This window comes from Mauremys mutica, chromosome 10, assembly GCF_020497125.1.
Source record: "Mauremys mutica isolate MM-2020 ecotype Southern chromosome 10, ASM2049712v1, whole genome shotgun sequence".
NCBI classification, from domain to species: Eukaryota; Metazoa; Chordata; order Testudines; family Geoemydidae; genus Mauremys; species Mauremys mutica.
Genome location: NC_059081.1, coordinates 56,951,027 through 56,972,039, shown reverse-complemented (window position 1 = coordinate 56,972,039; position 21,013 = coordinate 56,951,027). Strand labels below are relative to the sequence as shown.

General features: G+C 40.8%; 1 protein-coding gene and 1 long non-coding RNA gene across 6 annotated transcripts in view; one reads left to right on the top strand and one right to left on the bottom strand.

Moving 5' to 3' along the window:
- Positions 1-21,013, top strand: part of TYW5 (tRNA-yW synthesizing protein 5) — a 135,162-nt gene that overhangs the window by 3,828 nt on the left and 110,321 nt on the right. The window lies entirely within an intron of this gene.
- Positions 109-20,840, bottom strand: LOC123378468. Of its 2 annotated transcripts, none has more exons than XR_006582631.1 (4): positions 20,796-20,840; positions 20,130-20,278; positions 6,333-6,406; positions 109-2,516 (listed from the first exon to the last, which is right to left on the bottom strand). It is a non-coding gene; the product is annotated as an uncharacterized LOC123378468 (long non-coding RNA). The 2 variants fall into 2 exon arrangements; XR_006582630.1 differs by lacking the exon at positions 109-2,516 and adding an exon at positions 6,056-6,244.

The window sequence follows — 21,013 nt, the reverse complement described above, 5'->3', positions numbered from 1 at the left end:
TACATCATGGACATTTAAAAAAATAATTTGAAAATATGGAATGAAGATTGAAAAATACTCTGACCTATTCAACAGTGTTGCAATGAGCAAAATGGGACAAATTACACAAGTCACAGTTACTACATGAATCTTCTTGCTAATATTCTTTGCAAACTCTCAGAAAGAAACACAAACATTTACAGCAAGTTTTCCATGGATAAATATTTTAAAATACTTTCTAAAAAATTGAGTCAGGAATTCTAAGTCCAAATTTTTGTAAAGACAGGGTTAAAGTTATAATGAGTAAATATCTATTAAATTAAAACATCAGAATGTTATAGATATAAGTTAACAAACACTTGATTTACCCACTTAGAGCCAGAAAACCTCCCACATCTTCATACACAGTTGGGTTTATAGTACCTATTATAGTGTCTATTCCACAATGAATCAAAGCCCCAATCAGTCTCATCTGCCTTGTACAATATCTACTGATTGGAAGAGTCCACATATTTGAAAAATTATGGCATGAATTAGATACTTGGTTATTTTATGTTGCATCATGGGCAGGGATAATGGGTTAGAATTACTTTGCTTTTGGAACCTTAACTATGAATTTTCTGATCTTCATTCACATTGGTTTCTTTCTTTGATCAATAACTTCAAATTTCCATGGTTTTCATTAGTGTTCGACTGATGACGTTTTAGTTTAACTGACATTTATTTACAACCTGAACTATACCTTTATGGCGATTTTTGTCTGGGAATTCTGGAAATAATTTTGAAATACAAGAGAATTGTTCATTATGCTTATAAAACAAGGATTATGCTCACCTGCTGGCAGAGGAGAATACATGTGAATCTTGAGTTTGGTACCGGTTTTGTGGGACCCAGTGGGTAACATGTGAGATGAAAGGCTCCAAAGGCTTTACAAATTATATTTGGATGTGGAAGAGTGAAGAGAAAGAGAAGTGGGAAAGTGAAACGGGAACCTGCTGTTTAGTTCATGCATAAACTATCCGTTCAGCCAAAGGTCACTCTATTTTCCCATTAATTTAAAGGATCACATATGAAGTGCAATTTAAAAATAAAAATACAGTCAGTCCTATTTTAGGTTTGTGGTAGCCATACAGGAGTGAAATAAAGGCTGAGATGGGATTTAATTCTAAACCTCTATTTCGATTTGCCTCTAACTTTCTAACAGAAAAAGATCTTTGAAGATAATTTTTTATGCATAATCTTAATTGTAAAGTCATTTTTTGGTGAAAGTTACATACAAATCCATTTGGCCACTTTTGATGCACTTTCCAAGAAAAAAAGTTTTACACCTTCTTGTGAGAGTTCAGAGAATGAGGTGTTTGCACTTCTGGAAAATTTTGCTAACTTTTTTATGGCTTGTAATAGCTCAGAACTGTTTAGTCTAGATACTCCACATTTTATTTTCATCTGCTGGTCTTGGTGAGGACTGGAGTCTTTGGGCAGTTTTAGTGGTGAGCTGTTTAGTTATTAAATACAACTGATGCAAACATTAAAGATGCTGAAGAGTTAAAAAGGTACAAATGGAACAGATGCTTTGGGAAGCCTGTAGGTGGACGTAAAAGTTGATGTGAGAAAATTGCCATGTACAGCAACTGACAGAATGGGAAAGTAGAAAGAACAATAAACATTCTGTATGGAGCACCGGCAATGGCTGTTTCAAACCATTCTTCAGGAAACCAGGAACCATTCATACAAAGACTGGCCCAAACATCTGCCAATTGAGGTCTTTGGTTTTCACTTTTATTTTAAAAAAAATTACCAACACCTAGGAACTCATCACTAAACTACATATCACAGACTACACAAATTTGTTGACAGTCTTTTGTGTTTTTTAGAAGCACCCTATTATCCTTTTTATTTTGTAGTAAATTTAGAAATTAATATTGACTGGTTCTTTGCCAGGCTGCACATAGAGACCGTGTCTTCTGTAAAAGGAAACGGTTACTTTGGGTCCAGTTCTCATGTTCTGTACATATGAAAACATAAACTTTATGGGGACTCATGTAGGGATAGTTCTGTTTCCTCCACGGAATCTGTCATTTATAAAGCTATGTGATAAGCAGCAATATTTACATACTCTCTGTTGAAAGACAGAATCAGGAGTCCATGAGTGGAAAAGATAGTCCAGTCATTAGGGTACTAGCCTAGGACTCCGTAGGCCTGCGTTAAGTCCTTGCTTCACTGCAGGCTTCCTGAGTGACTCTGGACAAGTTAGTCTCTGTGTGCCTTGGTGCCCTTCTGTAAAATGGGGATAATAGCATTGCCCTACCTCACTGGGTGTTATACATATTATGAGATGCTCAGATACTACAGTAATGGGGGATATATTGGTACCTTAAATAGACAGACTCTAAAGCAACTGTAGTTCTCCAAGTCATGTGGATTCTGAGCTACAGTAGAGCACATAGGCAGCCAGGTAAAGCAGGAAAAGCACCTCCTTCTGGGCTGCCTCTTCTGTGTTGTGTCTTTTGAGAGACAGCCTCTGAATCCATTAGTAGCTAGAAGTGCAGAAAAAATGCAAATGTAATGGTCAGTAAAATGCTCCATACACATAAAAGATCATTCAGGACCATATTGTCCCTGCTCTTGCACAGGTATACAAAGTGAGGATGGAAAGGATACAGGGGGTGTCTCTTGTGTAGGGAGCAGCCAAAAGCCAGCTGCTTGCACTCTTTCAGAACAAGGTGTGGGAAGTGTTAACACTGCCAGCAATGCTACCTGGCCAAAAACAGGTCTGGGAGTGGGTGAGGTTATGATTGTGGCTGGCAATCCCAGGCAACTGGTGCTACAGTAACTTAAAGCTGCTCTTCCAAAATGGAGATATAACTTCCACCATCCTTCATTAGCAGGGATTTAATCTGTGAGTTTGAGCACCAAAAGAGCAAAGCTCTACCATGTGAGCTGAAGGAGTATTTCCATTAGCTGGTTGCAGTAGTAGGTTTTTATCCACAATTTGAACTAGACACTACATAGGGACACAATCTACTTAGCCACTACTTGCAGGCAAGCTTTCCCCAGCACCTCAGAAGCATTTTTCCTTTCTCTGCACTATAGGCAAAACACATCTGATCACTGCGAGGGCACATCTCTGTGCTCTAAAGGGGACTCAGCCCGTAATGACTTTCATGGTACAAGATCAGGGAAATAAGCACAACAGAACCCTCCATCTTCATAATAAACCACTCTTTTCTGGTGTTAGTAGGTAAGGCTCTGTAAGACTCAGTTTGGCCATAGAGGGACTTGCATGTACTTTTCCCTGTTTTGTTTTGCTTGGATTTGTGCACCTCTTGCATCTTACTCTGAGTGTTGTGGTCAAATGAAGATCTGAACAAAATTCATCCAAACACTTCTTGTTCCTCTTTTCCCTCTAAAGTGAATTTAGTGTTGGTGCCCAAATAGCTCCATTGGAAGATGGACTGAAACCAAAACATCAGATCAAGGGAAAAGCTGTTATCAAGTGGAAAACAGTGGATACAGTGACCAGCGTTTCATTTGGACCCAAACTTTGTGGTTTGGGCTGATCTCTTATGGAAACTATCTAAAAAGTTCCTTATGTATCCATTGAGCAGATACCAGAAAGGGAGCAAAAATACTTCCACACAGTTTTGTCCATGTGCCTTATACCTGTTCTGGGAGGAATGCTTTAGCAACAAAGTGGTGCTTCAGTCTTCCCATTGTCATTTTTTCTGAAACTGCTAACAAAGCTGGCATTTACAAAAGTGGTTTCTGTGTTTACATTGGCTGGTAATCAGTTGAGAGATGGCAATTTACTTTACAGTAACCTGCAATGGAGTCAAACTAGGCATCTTGAGGTGAAAGACACCATATTGATGCCTAATCACCTGAGCCATCCATTCTCCCTTGAATATTGATTCTGATCACTAAGTGGTCTATTTTCATTTTGAATTTGTGCATATGTAAGTTTAACTTTCATTAACTTTAGTGGGAGTTAAACTTATGTAGCAAGGGGAGGTCTGAATCAGGGACTGCACTCAAGAGCTATGTTCGCATCCAGATCCTAACCTATCTTCTTTACAAGAGATCATGAGTGTAAAATAACCCTGGCCAAATGAGTATGGGGAACAGATGAGAACAGCAAAGCTAAGAATGGTTTTGGAGGTTGCTTTGAAAATCTAGAAATTAACATGAAACTTGTCTGAAAAGCAATATAAATATTTCAAGACAGAGGTGACGCATTTGCTGGCAATCTGGGTACTGGAATCAGGAATCTGGCAGCTGAGGTTATGCTGTTGATATAGTGGATGTGTTATGCTTCTGAGAGAGTGCTTGAAAAGAGGTTGGTTGACAGGCAGAAAAAGCTGGTACCTTATCAAGTGGAAAAGAGTGGATACAGTGACCAGCGTTTCATTATCATTACAAGATGGGCAAGGAGTAAAGAAATGGCAAAGATTAGATAATATGAATAACTAGAAAAAACAGAAAATGACCAAAAGCAAGGACAAAGAGATGCTGCTAAACTAAAGTTTGGTCAATAAATGACTATTTCAGAAAATAAGGAAGTGGTGTGGTTCAGATTACTCAGAACCCAGTCCGGCTAGGTACTGAACAAAACTTCATTTTGTCTGTATCTATTTAGGGATAACCATGGTCCCCTACACTATAGTAGCTGAGCGCCTCACAAACATACTTATATTTATTCTCACAACACCCTTGTGAGGTAGAGAAACATTACTGTACTGAATTAGCGACTTGCTGCAGGTCACATGGGAAGTCTGTGGCACAGCCAGGGATGGATTGTGGATCTCAAGAGACCCAATCCTCACGGCAACTAGTAAGGGAGTGATGTTGAGAGTTAGGCCTTACCTACACCCAAATTTGCATTGGTTTAAATAAATTGGTTTAAACCTTCACCTCTTCCTCCTGGGGAGGAATAAATGTGGAACATAAGAATGCCATTTTCTGAGGATAATTGCAGTTTAAGGGCCTGATTTTGCCCTTTATAGCACAACATGCAAATAGAGGATCAAGTAAAACTTAGGGCAAGCGGTTGCTGGAGAAAAGTTATACAAAATCCAGCAAGTCTCCTATGTTGCCACTGCCAACATAGAAGTGCAGGGATATGTATGCTGCTGCTGCCCACAGAGATGGTGTCTAATGAGGGGTGGGCATGGGAAAGTGAAAAGAAGTTGTAGTCATCATGGTAAAGTGTAGTGGTGCAGCTTGTGATGTACAGCTGTGTATATACCTACTATATTAGAAAGTATGAACCCCACAGCATGTGCAAGAGAAGGCTGCTAAGGCATCAGAATTACATTGTCTGGTCATCCTGTCACTTTAGATTCAGTATGATGTATTTGGAGAGTAAAGAGCTGAGAGAGGTAAATTTAAAGAAGAATTATGTGATTTGAGTGAGTGATGGTGGCATCAGGATCAGTCACAGCAGGCACCCTTTGCAGACCAACATGTTTGGAGGCTCACATCCTATGAAATTACCCCCCTTAATGCCCCCACTTACAGAAGCTGTACATGTGAAACAATGGCCATAAGGTTTCTCATCATGTTTAAGCAGACACGACTATCTGGAGGTAGAGAAGCACTCGGTAGGTTTGGGGGGAATAAGTAGCTGAGGGTAGAGGGGTGCTCAGGTAGACTGGCTGCATGGGGGGACACTGTGAGGAATCAGGGAGGCCAGGAGACTGAGAGGAGATGGGACGCAGGAGGAAAAGAAAGCAACATGTAGCAGGGAAGTAGTGGGACTGGAGGAAGCCCCCAACAGGGATAGTGTGAAGCCACTGAGGGAGAAAGCTAGCTGCTAGCTGATGGGTCATGAGCAGACGCAAGGCAAGGGCGGGTCATGGAGGAAACTGCATGAGGCAGGAGAATTTGCTGGAAGATAGGAAGTGGGAAATCCTTGTCTCCTCTCGTCTCACTAGCTTGGAGGGTAGATTCTCAGCTCTAGGTAGTTTCAGACCCTTGACTAGGCTGTGAGGACTTTGGCTCCATGAGGCAGCAACAGAGAACTCAGCATGATATGCTCACACTCACTCCTGGTGTGGTAGGAGGAGCTGACCATATTTTTTGTAACTTCCTCTGTAGGACACCAGCCCACTGCATCATAGATGTGTTGCTCAGTCACCATAAGCTTGAAAACCTCTGTGGCATATGTGACTGTCTTGCCACAGCTAGCTTGGAATAGCATGTCCCTTTGTCATTCAGGAACCTCCAGGATTGTTATGTCCTCCAGAATGCGGAATGTCTGAAAAGACTGAGAAACCTTCAGTAGTAAACCATGACCCTTCAGGCTACAAAGGTCTACAATTTTTAAACATATAGCATATGTAAATTTCACCTACCATTGTGTGTGCACTCTTTTCACTCTGCTTAACTCAGCTGTGTTGATGGAGCTCCTGGGAACTGAAGTGTTCCTCTGAGAATATAATGAAGCTGAATTATACAAAATATCATATTTTGGCCTTGAGATTCCACGAGCACTTTTCTCTGAGGATGCACTGAACCTTTTGTAAAGTACTGGGACAACAATGTACTACTTGATGTCTGCTTTCAGGCCCTTCCCCCTCTGCAGCCCAGCCACACACCAGCAGGAACCTGGGATTCCGAACTGTCATGGAGCAGTCAAACAGGAAATGCTTCCATGATGAACTTATGGTGGACATCCAGGACAAGCCAACAAGCCAGTACAATACCAAAGGGAAAAGGGTTCATGGCAAGTGGAAAGGCACAGACAGGCTACAGAGCACCAGGAGTGAATTGCAGGAAAACCCTGGCATCATGAACTTTTCCAGTGCAGCCCACTTTGGTGTCCATAGGTCAGGCTCTGTGGGTCACAAAGGCCTGTGTAATAATGGAGTAGTACCTTTTGCGGTTCATGTACTCATGTGCTCCTTGAGCAGGGCAAACTGCGTGCACGTGATTCCCATCAGTGGCCCCAGAGAAGTTTGGAAACCCCATTCTCTCAAACCAGCTGTTTTGAACACCAAAACATACAGCATAGATTTCAAGATGACATGTCTCGGTAACTATAAACAATACGCTCTGAAAAGCAGCCAACTGTAGTGCAAAAAACCTTGTCCAGATCAACATTAATAATTAAATCTAGAAATAAAAAAAACAAAAAGAACTTCTTTAGCATGCAACCTACTACAATAATAAAATAAATTATCAATTTTTACTATCAATTTGCAGTAGACAAAACATGATTCACTTAATGTTTGTAACATGCTGGGGAGGAGAATGGTTAAGTATTTTATTATTAAACATAGTAAACTCACTAACATACATTGTGGCACCATTGAACTTACAGATAGTTTTAGGTTAGGGATCATTTACTTGTCATGCCAGTAAACAAATATTGCTCAGGTCATTTAGGAAATGTTGTTCCCTGTGACTAACATCCACCAGCAAATTACACAGGCCTGCTATTTATGAACACTTAGGTGCTATTATGTCCTGCACCGTTTTGCCTGTCTCCACACTAATCCTTAAGGGGTGTTTGTTTTTTTAAACATCTATTTTGAGTTTAATTCAAGTTGGCTGTAGTGCTACGCTGCTGACAGCATGGCAGTGGGGAGCAGCTGATCGTTACCAAACCTGTGCTGTAACGTAGTGTACTTATGTAGTACTTACTGCTACTCACATATGCCAACTTGAATTGACTAAAAAAATGTATTGTCACTTCAATTTCTTTATTGTCAAAATGTGGAATGGAGGGGCCATAATGAACCTTCTTTCTGACTTTTGCGTGTCAACAAAATCTTCAAACAATGGAAGGAAAATCTGTCGTGGACAAGTAAATGCTATGTATAATTGCTAAATATTGGTGGAAAGTGGTCTTCCCTCTTCTGCCCCTACACCCATCTACAGTTTATTTTCACTATCATGCAATAATGCAAATAAACTTCTTTTCTTTTTTTAAACAAAAAAAATCTCTAGAGGTGAAGTCTGGGGAAGCTTGGCTCTGGATCTAAACTTGGCATCTAAAGCCACATCTACTCTTTTTGTTTGTTTGTTTTTAAGAATTTGCTTCTAATGGAGCTCTTGAAATGAGGGGCAAAGTCCAGAGAAAGAGGCTGGAGGACTTTATTAGTATTCTCAAGACCCTGTCTTGAAGTTTAAATGTTAAATGGGAAGTGTGACATTTCAAGAACTCTTTGTGGGTTCAGTTGTACTTGAATCTGAATCAGAGTTCCTCTGTGTTCATCTTGCCTATCAGAATTAAAAGGCCACAGCATGGATGCTGTATGCTTTGTATACACGCCCATCTGTAAACTGCATAAAGTACACATTCTGCAGGCATGCTGCTGTGTATTTGCGTTTCTGCACGCAACAGCTGTGAATTATGGATTACAAGCTTGAGAAAGTCTAATATCAGAATTTCAGTCCTAGAATACTGAATTGTAATGAAATGGCTGGCAACCAGTTGTGAATTTTAAGCAAACTATGTAAAATAATCAGCTGTATCTTAAGGAAAGAAGCCCCAAATCAGATATTTTAAGTGCTGTTAAGATTTCTTATCTAGCCCTATTAGGGAATACACTCTATATTCAAAATAAAAATCAAATTCTAGGTTGGTAATTCAAGGTCAAGCAAAACTTAATGCTAGGGTTTATTCCAAGAATACCACCAATTAGCTAAAATCACATTATCAAAATGTTGTGATTTAACGGAATAGAAGATGCACTCTGGACAAGTAAGATGAATGCTGACAATTTCCCAGGGTGTGGGTTTAGTAAGATATCATTTGTCACACTCAGCAGTGCTATTCCAGAATTATGCTGAGATCAAAACCCGGATTGGAATCTATCAAACCAATAACTGCAGTTAGCCAAGTGACTGAGCAGTTGTGACAACAAAGCTTGCTGTGGGTACTGTGCTATGAAATGAATATGTGAAGCTGCTGCCAGTGTATGAAAAAAACTGGGACAAGAGACTAGCAGCATGGTAAGTGCAAACAACAATAGCACAGGAATAATATAAAAAGTTTAGGAAGTGAAATTAACAGGCCATTGATAGACATTTATTTCTGAATAAGACACATTCAAGTAACATTTAGGTCTACTGCTTGTGATTTAAACACTCAAAACATATGCAGGGTAGTTTAGATATCTGCTCATCTAATCTCATGGAAGCTCAGTCCAGCTCCCACTGAATTCAAAGGAGCCTTGTCCTCACTGAGAGATATTCACAATTCTCCCATTGTTGGTCTAGCATAGACCTAACAGAAGCACTGGGTTCTTTATTATTACTATTTGCATGCTGGTAATGCTGAGGGGCTGCAGCCAGGAATCAGTGTGTTGGACACTGTACAAACACATATTAAATAGAAACTTCCTGCCCGCAAAAGTTGACATGGTGGTAGGTAAAAACACTTATCCTGGGTCTACACTAGTGATTCGATCATTGCTTTCCCCCGTGGAGCTACACTGGTGTTAAACCAACTGGGGGACAACAGCTTGGATTCTCAGTAGGGAAGCAGCCTGGTGTTTTTGTGTCTTATGTTCTTATGTCAGTGGAAGTAGGTTCTAACTTACAGTCACCTAAAAAGAACTTTATCCTTCCTAGCATCAAGCCTTAATCTCCTCATTCAGGCAAGTCATCCTATTGAAGTCTTCAATGGTCTTGAAATCCTGTAATGTTGTTTGTCTCATTGTTGTCTTCTTCATCTTTCCTACATGCTTTTAACTCTTTATCTTCATTCTGCGGGATTTTTGGCTCTTCTGTACCTTTGTTATCATCTAAATATAGTAGCACTTCAGACTCTGTCTCTCTCACTACTGTAACTTTGGCTGCCATTAATTGATCCTGAATGCAGTTATACCTCACTAGCATTCTAATCAGCTTTGGCAGATTATGCTTTTAATTAGTTCTTTAATATTTCTCCATTCTCATTTGCAGTGATGATGATGCATTGTAAGAACCCTTCACGTGTCATTGTGGTTGCATCTTGAAAGAAAAAAAGGCTTGCAAATGGTTTGGGTATGAAAAATCTACCTAACTTATCATAAATCATGTTTTTATCCTCTTCAGCTGGACTAGTGGATATGTTTATGTGTTTTTCTGATTGGAATAATACATCACAAGTTACTTTTCTATCGGGGCAGGGATTTGATAATCCCCCCCCACTGAATCCATTCTCTACAGTGTTCTGCACAAATTGTAAATCTCTAGATCTGTCAGATCTCTATCCAACAGTGCTGTGGGCCTGGTTCTCAACTGATTTGTCCCAGTATAATTATTTAAACCTTAAAGTGAGTGTTATCAGGGTGAGGAAATTGATGGACCAAACTACTTATCTTCCATCATCCCATTGTTTTCAGGATTTGACCCACTGAACATAAAGAGCTCTGAATAGTGCTAAGTATTATTGGGTCAAATCTTGAGGAGCTCTCTCGCTTGTTTCTCAGTGTTTATTCAGACAAGCTCCCACTGACGCAGAGGACTGAATAAAAACAGAGTAAGGACCTCAGAATTTGGCCCATTTTTAATAATGATTTGAAGTATCTATTACATTTAATACTCTCTGATATCCTATGCTCTTACCTAATTAAATATCATTCTAATTAACGTTATCTTTTGTGTTAAAGATGGGCAATTTATTGCCTGCCAACCTGTGTATCTGACAGATTATTTGTAAAAAACCTCCTTATAGAAACACCTGGTTCATTAAATTTTCACTGGTAGCTATATTGCCTGTCAGTTCTTTACTGTTTGGATTTAACAATAATTAGAATGATCACTGCTGCAGACATTACCACTGTGAAAAGCACATATCTCTAGGGCAGTGTTTCCCAAACTTGGGATGCCACTTGTGTAGGGAAAGTCCCTGGTGGGCCGGGCCGGTTTGTGTACCTGCCGCATCCGCAGGTCCGGCCACCGCTTCCAGCAGCTCCCATTGGCCTGGAGTGGCGAACCGCGGCCAGTGGGAGCCGCGATTGGCCGGAACTGCAGACGCGGCAGGTAAACAAACCGGCCCGGCCCGCTAGGGGCTTTCCCTACACAAGCGGTGTCCCAAGTTTGGGAAACACTGCCCTAGGGTATCAATTATGCCTAAAATTATGCTTCATTTTTGTTTAAGACATTATTGAGATGTGTTTTCACATCACATCAGACATATGGTACTGCCATTAAATACACTGGCAAATAGTTCAGAGCAGTGGGGCAATGTATTCATGGTAATAAGGCCAATATTAATTCACATATAGAATTCTGAATCTTTTTAATTTTTACCCATGCTAGTGTATATGAGTACAGTATATATGTTTGAGTTCAGGGCTTGTGAGATCAGCAGGGTTTCTTTTTTGACATTACCTAAAATAGTTTTTCATGAGGAAGACATAGAAGGTGAAATCCTAGCCCCATTGATATCAGTGGCCAAAATAACTTTGTCCCTGGCTTGGTGGAGATGCCTTGGTTCAAGTGCTTAATGTTACAGGGATCAGCCCTGCAAAGTGCTGAACATTCTGACCCTGATCCAGCAAAACATTTCAGTATGTTTTTAATTTTAAGCATGTGAACAGTTTTACATGCATAATTGCCTTGATGGTTCCAGTCCTTAAGTCAGAACCTTTTGGAATAATGAGGAAAAAAATTACAGCTGGGACTGGAACTAGGCAGGACTAATTTTTGCAGTGTTGGTTGGTTTTGCTGTGAGGTGGCTACAGTTTGAGTGTGCACAAGCCTAAACTATGTTATGTTTACTAACCATCTCTGTTCAAAGCCATATTCTGTATGGATATTGGGCCAAATCCTGGAGATCTTACTCATTCTATTTAGGCAAAGTCCTCATGAACTTTAGGGAATGTCTATACTGCAGTTGGGAGGTGTGATTGCAGCACATGTAGACATACCCAAGTTAGTTTTGGCCTAGCTAAATTCTAGTCCCCCAGCCTTTCCAGGACCATGGATACATACTTGAGCAGCTGCAGCCTGTGGTGTCTTTACTTCACTGCTACTGTTACTTGAGATAGCTTTGCTCTAGCTAGATCTAAGCTTAATGAGGCATGTCTACACATGCTGCAACCACACCTCCTGAGTAATAACTGCAGGATTTGGCCTACTGTACATTAAACAGACGAGGATAATTTATTGTGTCTGTGTCCACTCTTGTAAAAAAGGAAATAATTTAACTCCTAGGGTGAAATCTTGGCCCCACTGAAGCCAATGGTGAAATGCCCATTGACTTCAAGAGGGCAGGATTTCACTTCTAGAGTCCAAAGCTTCCTGACTGTTCAGAAGTTGTGATCATGTTGAATCACTGCCTTTTGCATAGTTTCTTGGGACACAGGTTGAGGGATATACAGAAGTGTGAGGACCAGAGCTACCTGCTGAATCATTCTGGCTGTTGAAAAAGAATAAATAATGGGGAGAGGAAGTCAACTCTTCAAGCTAATACTAATCTCTGTGTGCATCTAGTATTCAAATAAAAAGAGTTATAACTGCAGGGGAGTCCAGGTTCTAGGAAGGGAAACTAACATACCGTGTTTGGCTGTTCCTTAGAAGCCCAGGAACCAAATAACTTAATATGTGTTTAAAGTATGTTCCTAATATGATTTCCCCATTTGTCTAACTATAAAGTGCAACCTCAATATAGTAGGAATGTTTTGGGCCCCATTTAGAAATGTATTAATTGAGAAAAAGAGTTCCTTTAAAGAGAGAATTTACTGGAAACAAACAAGACATCTTTAAAAATCAAAGTTATTTAAATCAAATGAAGAGTTGCTTTTAGCAGCTTATCCTTACCCCCAGGTTTGAACGAAAGCAACCCACATCAGTTTAATGTTCTTTCCAGTTACAAAGTCTCAGCCCTGACAGTCTTTTCCTCTACTTTACCAAGAACTGCCAGAAACGAAAGACATTTCCCATTTGCTGTCTGAAAACTGCAAACGAGAAATCGTGTGTCACTCAGCTCTCATGTCTGAAGCACTGGCGCAGTATTTTATTTTGCACAGTAGAGCAAAATATTTTAATGCCTCCTTCATTTCTGACCTATGTAGTCAGTACTGCCAATGCCAAAGGCCCACCAAAACCACAAAAATACTCATGATTTTTAAGCCAATCTTGTTTCTTTTTAATTTGCCTTCTCGTTTGTGAATCTTTAAAGTGCATTTGGGTCACATTTTCAAGCTTTTCTCTGCAACCATGAGGGATAGAAAGTTTTTTCTTTCTTTTTTAATAGATCAAAACTGAGTTTCTCATCTAGTTTAGGTGCTGGAACTTTAAGGAAAATGCCAAATATTGCAAGGATCCCAATAAAATTGTAAGAATTGACAATAATATTAACTTCCATTCAAAAAACCCAATTGTGTTAAAACCGCTTTGCGACCACATTGCAAAGTCAAGTTCTCAAAAGTGAGGAAAAACTAAATTATAATGCAACCTTAATACAAATGTTGCTACTATTCCACCTGTAACAATTGCAAGAATCAGATTTTATTGACTACAGAAATATGGCAATCTACACAGAATACTAATCAGAATAATTCTGCTATTACTTTGTCATTAAGAATAACCTCAGTACTTAATAAGAAAAGAGAGCTGTTAGTTGTGTTCATCAACATCACTCCACTTCATTTTCTATCAGCATTTCTATTACAATCCCCTAATTCCAATTACTTCATAATTCAAGTTTTATACTAAACTTTCACAAAATCCTATACTCTATTTTACATGTGAATGAAAAGAAATAACACAAATTAATCAGTGTCATAAAACTAAGGCAATGGAAAAGGGAGATGTTGCACTGGAATATCAAGGTGCAAAGATTAGCCTTCTAAGTGACAGCGTTGCCAGCATACCTCTCCTTGCAGATGCTGTTTCCTGTTCTACTTGTATCACTTAGACCAGTGGTCCCCAACCTTTTCGTCTGGCGGGCACCAGATGAAGGACTGTGGCGGCAGTCGAGCATCTGCTGAAATGCCACCGAATGACGTTGCTCGACCACCGGCCAGGATGCGGGCGCATTTAGATGACCCCGCGGGCACCGCATTCGGGACCGCTGACTTAGACTTTAAGCAGTTTGGGGTAGGGAATCTGTCTATTTCTTTTCTGTAATGTGACTTGCACATATATGGCATCAGATGAATAGTTTTGGTTTGAGTAATTTTGGAATCAGCTGACTTGTTTCATTTACTGGTAGCTGCTTCTCAAGGAAAACAATCTCCTGGCTAAATTCCCAAACATCATCAAGTCAATGGAAGCTGATTCCTTTTGAACATTCATTTTTTGATCATTCACACAATTATGTAAGTGGAGGGGGGGCACATTTTGTAAATCCAAATATGTATATATTATTAGAGCTGGTCAAACTTCTCCAAATTTTTGATTTTTCAATGAAATTTTTCATCAAAATTTTGAGATATGATTGGAAAAACAGGATGATTTTTGTACAAATATGCTATGAAGGAGTCATCTTGTTTTTTAACCAGCTATGGGACTGGTCAAAATTTTCTGAATTTTGAAATTTCAATGAAAAATTTTCTCAAAATGTTAACAATAAAAGGGAAAATGTTTTGCAAACATATGTGAAATGTGTTCTCATTTTTTATCAGCTCTAATTATAATATAAAATTTTTCTTCTAGCAGCAAATGTTATCTCTGTGTAAAATATAAGGTATATATAATTGGCCAAATTGACCTTCTGTAGCTCTGTAGAAATAAACAACAGTTTTAGCTGTGCATGTCTCTTCATGATGATGACGATGTCTGAAAAACAACTTTGAGTATAGAGTTTTGGGAAACAAAAGAGTTACTAAGTATTTTCCCACAGAGCTGTATTTCAGAGAGTTACTATTGTGACTCAATAGCTTCCATGATAAAACTAATTTTGACTCTCCCCCCAACTACTTTTAACTGTTAAGTATTTAGGGTAGGATCCACAAAAGTATTTAGGTGCCTAAACCCCAGAATTAGGCACCCAAGTCTTTAATTTAGGTGCGTAAGTCCCAGTTTTGGCTCCACTGTGATTCACAAACTCCTGCTGAACCCTGTAGGCGCCTAAACTCACTCAGCACCTAATTTTTCAGGGTAAAAGTTCCCTCACCATCTACATTTCTGCCCTTGAGGATATGCATTGCTGCCTCCCTCTAAGCGTCTGGATGCCTTTTTTCTCCCTCTGGCAAAGAGAGAGGAGTTGAAACTGGGTCTCCCACATCTCAGGTAAATGCTGTAACCACTGGGCTAAAAGTAATAAGGTGGGCACCTCCTCCTCTAACCATTTTTGTGTGGGTGGAGACAGGCGCCTAACTTATTCCTGCGGGAAACAGTGTAGGCACCTAAGTTTCCTGACTCCAAGAGAGGGATTCCCATTTGGGGATCGCAAGCAGGGATATATGCATCCCTGCGGCCCAGATAGTTTCCTATCTTGGTAAGAGGGATGGGACTTAGCACCCAAAATCTCTGATCAGCAAAGTACTTAAGCACATGCCTAACTTTAAGCAGATGAGTAGTTCAAGTAAAATAAATTCTTAGAGTTAGGCATGGGCTTATTTTCTTCGCTGGATTGGGGCCAGGGTGAGGACTGAGGAAAATCTGAGTGAGAACTTGGGGAGTTGGCTAGCTCATCTGCTCATTCCATTATGGGGCCAGCTGCAAAGTTCAGATCCGCATCCAGATCCAAAGTCTGAGGGTCCTGAGACACGAGAGAAAAGCTTGAGACAAATCCCCAACTACATACAAAGGATGAATCATCTGCATATCTTCTGCCCCTGGAACAGGTTACAATTCCAGTGAAGAGAAAGGGCTGTGAATGCTAGAAAATTTCTTGTAGTGACCTAGCCTAGATTGCAAACCTCATATTTTGAAGTCTTCAGTTGAGCTTCCTTTCCCCATAAGTGATATAGGAAACTGTGATGCTTCCCAGGGATACCCAGGGTTGTGAATCACCTGACCGCCACTTGCCTTTAAAGTGAGGAAGTCTTGTCTGTGCTGGCTGTGGATCAACTCCCTGAAGCCATCAGCTTTTGACAAAACAAGCGCTGCCTTCCAGGCCTCGCTCTGTCTGTACAGGCCTCTATTTTGTAATAAGTGAGGAGAAACAATGAAACTCATGATGACCACGACCCTAGGATCTCTTGATGCCCACTGGCAGAGGGTACAGGGGTACACAGAGTTACAAGGATCCAGGGCTGCCCGTGGGGGGGGGGCAAGTGGGGCAATTTGCCTCAGGCCCCGAGCCCCACAGGGGCCCTGCGAGCTGCTCCGGGTTTTCGGTAGCACTTCCGTGGCGGGCCCTTCACTTGCTCCAGGTCTTCGGCGGAGAGTCCTTCAGTGCAGCGGAAGACTTGGAGCAAGTGAAGACCCGCTGCTCAAACAGTGCTGGCTTCAGTCCCTAATTCAGGTCAGCACTTAAACTCATGCTTAAAATTAAGCATGTGCTTAAGTCTCATTATTTCAGTGGAATTTAAGCATGTGCTTAAGTGTTTTCTTGAATACCGATGCTTTCCTGAATTGGGAATTTAGGATTTGACTCTGCAAGGTGCCGTGTGTTCTCTGGCACTAATCCAGCAAACGTGCTTAACTTTAAGCATTTGAATAAATCCCATTGAGGCCTTCCTACCCCCCTACCTCCTCCCACCGAGTTACAGACATGCTTAAGTGCCTTGCAGGATTAGTGCCAGATTGTTCAGCATCTTACAAGACAAAACTCTCAAATCCCATACCACCTAAGGAATCTCAGGATAGTTAACCTATACTCAATAGTGATTGATTGCGATGTGGCTAATCATGACAGTAAACAGAAGAGCCAGTAGTGTTTGAATTCACTAGGACTAATCAGCATAGCAAACACTGCTCCAGGACTGGCCCTAGGTCGGGTCTTCATTTAACTCATTCTGAGTATCCCTCACTGCAGTGTAGTAGCTACCTCGGAGTTTTAGGGGGACACCCCAGCCTTAAAATAAAACCATTTGATACTACTAAACAGAACAGATGTGTCCCACAATGATCGATTCAGTTCTACATATGCTGCAGAAATGAATCATCCATGTAAAAAGAAATTAAGAGAATCCACAAACATGGAAAGACTAATAAAAATTGATTCATTGACTGCAAGTATACATCACTTCAGTACAAGAAGTAAAGTAATTTAGTATGAACCAATTGGGATATATTTACACCATGACACGGACGTGACTGGGATTATTTTATTTAATGCTAGCATTGTACAAATATATATTTATACTGTTAGGTTAATATTTTGGCTTAAAAAAGAGCTGTGCTTTTTTTTGAGGGTGAGGGAGGGAAGTGAGAAACAGATTAACAACCTTTTAAATGCTAGGAAGCTGAAAAGTAGTGCATCTGTTTCACCATTATCCTGTACATAATACTCTCAAAGAAATCCAGGCTAAAAGATTCAATATCTTAGATTTCATTCCAGCAAATGCCTTTGAGCTACTAATGTAGGTCACATACATTTGGCATCCTGTGCAGGTTTCCAGCTGTCAGCTGAATACAGAAAATGGTGGAATGTGTTCAATTCCACAGCACTTTGGAGAGTGCATTTCACAGCAGAACTATGCGTTGCCAACTTTTAAAGAATGATTCAGACTCTCCCATTCCTAGGCTGTTTATCTGAGCAGTTGCTTTCGCTGGCTGGCTGGCTGATAAAAAGTAAAGTTTCTTCCTAACCCTTCTAGTTTGTGGATGGCACATATCCTGAAGAAAGTGGGATTCATATTCTGATTTTTAAAATACTATGTAATGTATCCATTGATGTCCTCATTAGTCATCTAAATATCAAGTCATTTTAAAATCCTACTCTGCTCTTGGCCTTAATACCTTGTGGCAATGAATTCCACAAGTCATATTTGTGAAAGCATATTTCCTTTTATCAATTTAAATTTGTTGCATTTCAATTGCATTGGATGTTTCCTTGTTTTGAATTTAGAGTAAGGTAAAGAGCAGTACCTGATTTGCCTTCCTTCAGTTTTCATTATTTCCAGTGGGGGTGGATAAGAGTAAACAGATGAAGCCCTAGTTCTTACACTCCTTGGACATTAATTTTAGAGCAGTGTAGGTTCTACATGAACACTAATTGGCTGGCTTTCATTTAAGTAGCCTGATAGACACAATGTAGGAGTGTCTGTCCCTGTGCCTGTGCCGGTGCTAGATTGCGCTAGATATATGGTCACACTGGAGTGGTGTTGATAATATTTCCAGGAAAACAAGGTTTATTTGCAATGTAACCTCTAACATCCAATATGTGTTATAGCGCCTGTTTGTGGTGACACTGTGGTTGAGGATTTTCAAAGTTTCGTTTACTTTCAAGTGTATCTCTCTCAGCTGCACAGTAACAGTAAATTGGTAGAAAGAAGAGCGCTTCCCATTTGAGTAAAGTTTGTGCAATCATTCTTCAGAGTTACACATACTTAATCAAAAGATTTTTCGATAAAACCCCCCTGAAGAATAGCTTGCTTAGCAAAACTACTTTGCACTTCTATAGAATCTTTCCTCTGTAGATCTCACTATGAATATCAGGCCTTGCAACATGCCCATTAGATAGGCATTATCTCTGTTTTACTGATGGAGAAACTGAGGCATGGTAAGGTGAATTGCCCAAGTTCACATAGCAAGCCAGTGGTACAGCCAGGAGTAGAACCCAGGAATCCTGGTCCCATGTTCTAACCAGTAAACTACACTTTTTCACAGAAAATGTGGCTGTGTTATTTCTTTAGAATTTTAATACTGTATTGAACATGCAGATTAATGATAAGGAAGCATTTTAGAAGAAGTGAGTGTTGAAGAGGGATTTGAAGGAAAGAACCCAGGGACTTGGGCCCAGATTAATTTCAATGGGATTTAGGTGCCTTTGAGGAGTTGGTCCTTTGCTCTTAAGGAGGAGACATTTCCAAGCACAGGAGGCAACGTGACTGAAGATATGAACTAGATCGTAGGAGGCAGACAGAAGGAGCAGTAAGGAAAGAGCAGTTTGGAGGAGCTTCGTGAGTAGATGGGAGAATAAGTAACATGTAGCAGGCTGCCCAATGTCAGAGATTTTGGTTACAAATAACCCAACAGCCCATCGAAATCATCTGAGGTTTCTAGTCATCTGCGGTGTCTCAGAAAAGATTTTCTCTTCTGTAAATTGTTCCTTTCAGAAAAAAATGAAGTAATATAACTACACAAAGGAAGGGGATTTGCCAAAGGGGATTATTTATTAGAGGTGCATTGGTGGTCTTGGTCCAGTTCCAGGGGGTGTGCTTCCACAACATAATTGGCCCCTTTGTTGGCATTCTGCACAGAGGCTGAGAATTGAATGACCTGCTCATCTCACCTTTTGAGATGGGGTTCTTCCCAAGCAGGATGAAGACAGATTAGCCAGGCAGAGTGGCGAACTTTGCACAGCCCCTGTCCAGGGTATGTCAATCCTGGGGCTAATTAGAGGGCTTCATTTTCCAGCGCTGTCAACCTTGTACCTTTAACGAGTGCTGAATCCACTTTCAAAGGTTTTCAAAGCTTGATTTAAAAACACAATTGGGGGATTTGTTCTGCTCACTGTTACTCTCAAAGTCAACATTGTGTAAAATACCAGGCCTTGGGCCAGCTGTTGGATTCTTTCTTCCTACTAGTCTGGGATGGAAAACCAGCGCATAATTTGCTAAGTGATCCCTCCAAGGACAGGGGACTTCCAGTTCCTCAGCACTATCTGTACTGTACATGCAACACTGTACTTGGTGCTTTAAATTGAGGTGGGAATAGAGGTGGTTGAGCCACACCCCACTCGTCACTGTTATAAAAAGGGGAAGTTGTATGTTGCAGTCCTGGAACACTCCCCCTTGTGGCATGGCACTGCAATCCCCCTGCCTCACTTTCCCTCCTGGCTGAGATTCCCCAATAAAATAACCCACAGCCACGAGTGTTTAAAAATAACTTTCCCCCTCCTGGGGGCCTAATTTATTCAGGCCTCTTAACATACAGCTGCTTTGACCCACCCATGCACAACCTTTTCCTGCAAAGAGACGTTTGTGTCCCAGTTCTCCTTTGCTGAAGAGCTTTGAGTCCCAGTTCCCTCTTAGCCGGGCAGCTCTGCCATCCCACCCTGTCCCCTGGCCCTCTCAGGAGAGTTCTTCCCACCCCGCCTGCCCTCACATCCTTTCCTAGTTCTCATAAATGATGCTAACTGCAACACTGTTCTTTACCTGATGAGCATCTTTAGTCATCTGGCTGAGACAAGCCAGAAGTGTCTGCTGATCCTTCCCTGGATCGCCTATCCTTAGGGGGGCCGTGCCTTGGAACTGGGATGGCTGGCCCTGGCCCCACTGCTCCTAAAGGGGACAGACAGGTCACCCTATTAGCAGAAAAAATGAGAAAAAGTTGGAGTGAATATTGCCATAGTGGGTGCTGTCCTGTACCACCATTGTATTGTAAGACTCTCAAAAGGGCTCCCTCCCTCACAATCCTCATGTAGATATTTACCTTGCTTTAGATTTCTCCATTTTTTTCTGTTAGTAAATCAAAGGCCCAACCTGGCAAACCCTGCATGCACATTGAAGTAGCAGCCAGAGGCCTAATCAGGGATCAGAGACCCATTGTACTAGGTGCTGTAAAAAATAAAGAGTAAAAAAAAGAGTCCCTAGTCCTCCGCTCTGACAGTCTAGCATTATGATAACCAGCCTGATAGACTCTCCAGCACACAGGCTTTTCAGTATTCCTGACATGCCAGTCCTCAGTTGTGTCTGGGAAAGAATTGAGTCAGAAATAAAGTCTACACCAGTGAAAGCACACGCCTTTCCTCCAGATGAACTATTCTGCTCTCAAATATACAAGATTTGATCAACCAGTGTAGCAAAGGGCTCCCTACCCACCTTAAATGTTGGTAACCCAAACAGGATGGCAATCCATTGTTTCTCATGTGTATTGCAAGTCTCTCTCTTAGGCTTTGAACGTTTGTTTGTACTTGTCTTGAATAGTTAATATTTAATTCCTGTTGCTCTGATTTCTCTCTGTTATTTTTGGCTCTTTATGCCTCTTATTTTCTGGAAGCCTTTTCACTGTCCTGTAGAGCTTTCAGGACTTCCAGACT